The sequence below is a fragment of the Protopterus annectens genome, chromosome 1.part2, assembly GCF_019279795.1.
Source record: "Protopterus annectens isolate FY-2018-M chromosome 1.part2, PAN1.0, whole genome shotgun sequence".
Taxonomy (NCBI): domain Eukaryota; kingdom Metazoa; phylum Chordata; order Ceratodontiformes; family Protopteridae; genus Protopterus; species Protopterus annectens.
Window position 1 is genome coordinate 441871765 of NC_056727.1, and position 6970 is coordinate 441878734.

General features: G+C 43.1%; 1 protein-coding gene across 1 annotated transcript in view; it reads left to right on the forward strand.

The window, feature by feature from the left end:
• RRBP1 (ribosome binding protein 1) overlaps positions 1 to 6970 on the forward strand; it is a gene marked incomplete in the record, with an annotated part of 1023325 nt that overhangs the window by 117905 nt on the left and 898450 nt on the right.

A 6970-nucleotide genomic window follows, 5' to 3' on the forward strand; every position in this document is an offset into this window, starting at 1 on the left:
GGAAAAGGCTATTTGTGTTTTAGTCTGGATTTCAGTAATGTTAGAGGCAGCACAAACTAAGGTAGAGTCATCAGCGTATTGGATGACTGTAGTGTCAGGGATGACAGAGTGAAGATTATTTATAAAGATGTTGAAGAGCATGGGTCCAAGGATGGACCCCTGGGGAACACCAGTAGGTGTGGGCAAGAAGGAAGAGGTACAGTTCATCCATCTGACAGCTTGAGATCTATCAGATAGGTAACTGGAGAACCAGGAAAGAGTATTAGGGGAGAGATTTAGGTTGGCGAGATGAAAGAGTAGGTGTGTATGGGAGATGGTGTCAAAGGCTTTAGAAAGATCTAGTAGTACTGTGGATACAAGAAGTCCAGAGTCTCGGGCACAATTGACTGTTTCAAGGAAGGATAGTAAGGCAGTAATGGTGCTGTGGCCGGGGCGGAAGCCGTGTTGGGTGGATGTAAGTAGGTGATTCTGAGTTAGGAAAGGCAAAAGCTGGTGGTGGACACATTTTTCTAGGACTTTAGATATTGGAGAGAGTAGGGCGATGGGGCGGAAATTAGAAATAGAGGTGTTTTTACCTCCTTTATGGAGAGGTAGGATGTAGGCTGAACGCCAAAGTTTGGGAACATATGACACATTTAAGGATCTGTTTATCAAGATGCTAATAGGGAGAGCAATACCTTCAGCTGCGCATTTGAGGAAGGAGGAAGGTATGTTGTCAGGGGCATTGGAGCATGGTTTGAGATTAGATAAGAGCCTTTTTATGAAGCTGGTTGAAACTGGTTTGAACCGGAAATTAAAGTGATATTTATTAAGGTTGTTGGGTGTTGAGGAGAGGGAGTTAGGTGGATTATTGTTTGGGAATGTTTTGGTTAGATTAGCTATGGATTCTGTGAAGAAAGTGTTGAAGTGAGAGCTCAATTTCTTGTCAGTTAAACTAGGGTCGGGGCAGGGATTATTCTTGGACCCTGGGTAGAGAAGGGAGTTAACTGAGTTCCAAAATTGTTTTGGGTTCTTATTATTATTGGACTGAAGTTTATTATAGTAGTTTTTTTTTTGTCTAAAGTGATTAGTTTTTTTACTTGGTTGCGAAGTTGGGTGTATTGGAGCAAGGCAGAAGTCAGTTTATTTTTCTGATAAAGCTTCCAGGCTTTGTCTCTGATGCATGATTTGTTTAGTTTCTTTTGTCAGCCAAGGAGCAGAGTTCGTTTGGATTCGTATGTTTTTTGAGGGGCTAGGGAATTTAGAGTGTCTAGGAAAATAGAGTTAAAATGTTCTACAGCATTGTCTAGGGGGAGAGTGTTTAGGATTTGCCAGTTAATTAGTTTGAAGATGTTTGTGAAAATTGTAGAGTTAAAGTTGCAAAGATTTCGAGTTTGACTGTACTGGTGATGAAATTGGGTGGAATTAGCTGACCGATGAGTGAAGGCAGGGAGATGGTCACTGAAAGTATCGGGGATGGTGCCTGAGAGAATTATTTTGTTAAGATGAGAAAGTAAAATCCAGTCTAAGATGGATCCTGGAGGGTGGATTTTGTTAGGACTAGTTGTTGAATGGATTACTTGGGTGAAATTGTATAGGTTAATGGATAGGGAAGGGGAAGGTGAGTTGATTTTATTCCAGTCAATATTAACTTCGCCAAGAATGTAAGTTTCATATTTTATTTCAGTCGAGGCCTAGTGAAGAATATTTTCAAGGGTAGAGATATTGTCGCCTGGGGCGATATAAGGAGATAAAGCAGATATTCTTACGTTTATTTAATCTGAGGAGACCTGCAGTTAGTTCAGAATTTTTGAATTGTGGGGTTGGGAATTGCAGAGGGATTAAAGAGAGATGGTTAGAGTAGATTAGAGCAGAGCCTCCACCTTTTTTATTTAATCGATCATTTCTGAGGATGTGGAAACCTGGAGGTAAGATTTCAGAGTCAGGAATATGAGGTTTTAGCCAGGTTTCAGAGATGGCTAGGATGTCTGGTTGGTTGTGGTTAATTCAAGCTTGTAATTGGTGGATTTTGTTGTTGAGGCTCTGAGCATTGATAGTGAAGAACGTAAGTGTATTAATAGAGAAAGTAGAGGAGGTAGAGGGAGGGGGGAAAGGGATGTTTGTAGTAGGGGAGGAAGGGGGTGGAGTGAAGGGGTTGTTTGTATAGAGGCTGGGGCCTGGGTTATGGTGGATATCTCCAGATAAGGCTATGGCATTATTGGCAGTAGCTTTTGGCTTTTTGGGTTGGTAAGATAGGAAGTTGTTTGGGGTTGGCTGTAGTTTAAGTTCGAAAATTTCTGTGGAGGTGGAATAGACTTTGGGCTGGAAAAGGTGCAGTAGTTTAGGTGGAATTAGGAAGGAGGATATGAAGTGAAAGTGATTGAGTAGTGGAGGAAGCAGGTGAGTGTATGGGATGGTATGAGAAGAAGGAGGGTATGGGGGAGCTTTGGAAGAGTAGGAAGTAGCATGATATAGGGGAATTAGTAAGATGAGAAGGGAGCAGGGGAGTCGGGTAATGGAGAGGATTTGGGAGGGCATGTTTAGAATGGATGGGTTAAAGAAGGGTGAGAATAGGAAGGAAGTGAATAGGCTAGAGGAGGTAAAGAGGAAGAAGGGGTGTTATAATTTAGCAAATGGGAGAGGGGGAGATTAGACAAAGAGAGGGTGTAGCAGAGAGGTGAGGGAGGAGTAAGAGTAGTGTGGGATGAGTAAGAGTAGGAGGGGAAATGAGAGGAGGACAGAGAATGGTTAATTGATAAAGGAGGGAGGGGTAAAAGAAGAGGATAGTAATTGGTCGATTGATGTGTGTAGGAGGAGTTTGTAAGGTGTGTGTATACATATATATATATATATATATATATATATATATATATATATATATATATATATATAGATGTGCTGGGGGGGTGGAAAATGGGGGCAGGGTAGGGGAGCGGAGTGAGCCCAAGGAGGAGAATGTGAGGAAGACAATCCGTAGAGAGTGATAGTCAAAGGTGAGTTTGCAGTGAATTGTGAGAGGAAGGAAGACTGAGGGAGAAAGGAGTAGAGGGTGGATATATAGATGAAGGCCAGTAGGAGAAGGTAAGAGGTTTTATGAAGGGTAGAGAAGGGGTGTTTGAGGAGGAGTGAGAACAGATAGGTAAACCTGGGACAGGAGCACCACCTAGTGGCAAGTCAGTCTCAGGCAGTAAAGACCCCAGAAAGAGATATCAAGTAAGAGGAAGGAGGGAGATATCATGGACCAGGATAGGGGGAGTAATTATAAAAAGGTAGAAAAGGATTAGTTAATCTGCGTGAGAGAGGGGAGTTTTGGCTGCTGGCTAGCCTGGCAGGAAAGCGTACTGTGACCTGGTGTAAATTAATAAATTACTACAAGGTGTTAAGCAGAACACATACTTTACTTAAAGTCCTTGTTGGGAGATGTACTCAGGGAGCAGTATGGGCTCTCAGTTTTTTGTTTTGCAAATGTCCTTTTTGTGGGTTCTTGGCAAGTACATCCGTGAGGGCACTTTTGGTGGGTTAGAGCAGGATAGGCAGGAGCCTAAGCTAGAAGAAGCAATGGAGAGAGAAAAATATGAAGAAACAGGCAGAGTATAAGCCAAGAGTACACATCTCCTGATTCTTTGCCCCCTGCACCAGCCAAGCCAGATAGGTATTATGAAGTCCCTGACTCTCACAAGTTTCTTTATAAAAACCCTTCTGCTGATCCAGAAACTATTTCCCAGGGTCCAAAAGGGGTTAAGGCTTCCATTGCAGAAAATCCAGTACCCTCTGACACAGATTCCAGAGCTTTGGATAGATGGGGAAAGAAAGTTTACACTTCTGCAACTTTAGCAGTAAGGGCTTTAAATTGCCAGTTCCACATGCTTAAGTACCAACAATATTTAATGGCTCAGTTAAAACAGAAAATGCTTGCAAGCTCAGAAGCTCCTGACTGTAAAGAAATGCAGGAATTATTGCATGCAGTTGAACAGGTGGGAAAACATACTCTGCAATGTGGTTTTGATTCTTGAGGCCTCTTGTAGAGCAGCAGTTACAGGTACTGTGATTCGAAGACATGCTTGGTTAAAAGAACAGAGTTTACCTGATCATGTTAAGGCAAAACTATTGGATGCTCCTTTACAGCATGATACCTTGTTTGGTGTTAAGGCAGAAGAGGTGTTAAAGAAAATGGAGGATAAAGCTAAATCTTTGCAAACAGTCAAGGATTTCTTACAGGTACAGCCACCTCGATTTAGCAGAAATTGGCCAATAAAGAATTGGTCCTTTCCAGTGACACAGGCCACATAGAGGCAGATACAGACACCCAAGAGGCAGGTCTCAACCCCAAGGCTCTAACAGACAACGACAGTGGGGCACCTCAACCCCAAAAGGAGATGAGAACAAGTCTCAACCTTACAGGAAACAGTCCCAATGACTTCCCCCTTCGTATGCCAAGCACTTCCCCATTGGCAGCCCCCTTAGGGGGTAAAACTAGCACTTTTTTCACAAAACTGGCAAACAATCACCCAAGACAAATGGGTTCTGAATATTGTGTCTCAAGGTTACAGGTTCCACTTTCATACTTTACCAAGCCTAAAAGGAATGCCAGACCTGCCACAAAATCAATGGGCAGAGGCACAAAAACAGATTTCAGCCCTCATGGACATGAGAGCTATTCAAAAAGTACCACAACAGGAACAAGGACAAGGATTTTACTCAAGACTCTTCCTGGTCCCCAGAAAGGACAAGGCCTGGAGGCCCATACTAGACCTTTCAATTCTAAATACTTACCTGGATATTCCGAAATTCAAAATGTTGACATTACAGTAGCTTCTACCCATGCTGGGTAAGAAGGCTTGGCTTGTTACTCTGGACCTCAAAGAGGCATATCTGCATGTCCCTATCAGACAAAATTGCAGAAGATACCTCAGATTCAAAGCTGGTACAATGCACTACCAATTCTCTGCACTGCCCTTTGGCTTATCTACTGCGCCCAGGGTCTTTTTCACCAGTAATTGCATTTTGCAAACAAAAAGGAATTCAAATATATCCATACCTGGACGACTGCCTCATTCAAGCAGAGACAAAGGACATTCTTCTACAGCATCTGGCATTTGTAAAAAGGTTGCTAATTTCTCTAGGGTACACAGTAAACGAAAAGAAGTCAAAACTAGTGCCCTCACAACAGATTACATTCCTGGGTGCCAGCTTAAATAAAATGGCCCAGATGGCTTATCTCACACCAGACAAACAAGTTCAACTAACTCAATATTTTCAATTACTGGCAAAAAAGTCCCATCTCCCTGCAAGAAAAATTCTGCAGGCCCTGGGATTCATGGCATCCTGCATACTACTAATACCATATGCCAGACTGCATATGAGGAAATTACAATGGTACCTAAAAAGTGTTTGGACTCAACACTCCCACAGTTTAGAAGCAGTAATACCAATGATTCCCTGCCTACAACAGGAGTTTTTCGATGGTGGGCACAGGCATGTTACCTAAACAAGGGTCAGCCTTTTACCCTACCCACAGCCAGGCAGACTCTAACAACAGATACTTCGGATTACGCCTGGGGAGCACACATGGCAGGAAAATGCATTCAGGGCAAGTGGACCACAGACCAGATGCATCTTCACATCCATCAAAAAGAGATGTTGGCTGTTCAAAATGCCCTAACAGCTTTCAAGGACCTTCTGCATCCAGGACAATTATTATTAAAGACAGACAACACCACAGTAATGTGGTACATAAACAAGCAAGGGGGCACTCATTCTTATCCCCTATGCAGGCAAGCCATGACCTTGTGGAACACAGCTCTAACGTATCAAGTTCATCTGCAAGCACAATTCCTGCCAGGAAAGAAAAATACTCTGGCAGACGATCTAGGCAGAAATATCATGGACCCTCACGAATGGAAATTGAATCCACAAATCATCAGCATGTTAACGCAAAAATGGGGTTGCCCAGACATAGATCTTTTTGCCTCCCCACTGAATTGCCAACTACAAAAATTCTGCACAAGGACTTATCACACACAAGCATGGAAAGTGGATGCTCTCTCGTTCAGTTGGAAAAGCCTAAAAGTTTATGCCTTCCCACCACTGCCTCTCCTTTCAAAAGTGCTCCTGAAAGCCAGACAAGAAAAACCACAGATGATCCTGATTGCTCCAGACTGGCCACGCCAGCACTGGTACCCAATCTTAAAGAACTTGGCTCAAGGCCCACCATGGATTTTGCCTCAAATTCCACACCTTCTGACTCAGCAAAACAATTGGATCCTGCACGGTCAGCTCAAAACTCTAAACCTGGCTGCATGGCAGATTCATTAGTCAAACAGGCAACACCTTTCTCTAAAGCTGTTATGGATGTCATTTTAGAGGCCAGGAGGCCTAGCACCAGGAAAGCTTACTCAGAAAAATGGAAGAAATTCTGCGCTAGGAACCAGGCTCAAAGCCTTGACCCTCTTGTCCCAAACATTCCTCAGATTTTACAATACTTAACTGAGATGCTGGACAAAGGCCTATCCTTCTCATCAATCAAGATCCACACCTCTGCCATTTCAGCACATTACAACACGGATCCTCCTTTTATTCTCTCATCCTTTGCTAAAGCAGTACCTCAGAAGGGCTAAAAACATAAGACCGCCCCGGGGAGCACCAGCACCAACTTGGGACCTCAATTTAATTTTGGAAATACTGACCCTGCCACCTTTTGAGCCAGCCAATACAGCCGATCTAAAATTTTTATCATGGAAAACAGCTCTGCTCCTGGCAATAACTTAAGCACGAAGAGTCTCAGAGCTACAGGTATTAATGGCAGTGGAAGCTTTTATAATATTTCATCAGGACAGAGTTTCTTTAAGGACAAACCCTACCTTTATGCCAAAGGTGGTATCTAGTGTGGCTCTTAACCAAACCATCCATTTGCCAACTTTTTATCCAAACCCCCAGAATAAAGGGGAGAAACTTCTTCACTCTTTGGACATGCACAGGCAGCTACGCTTCT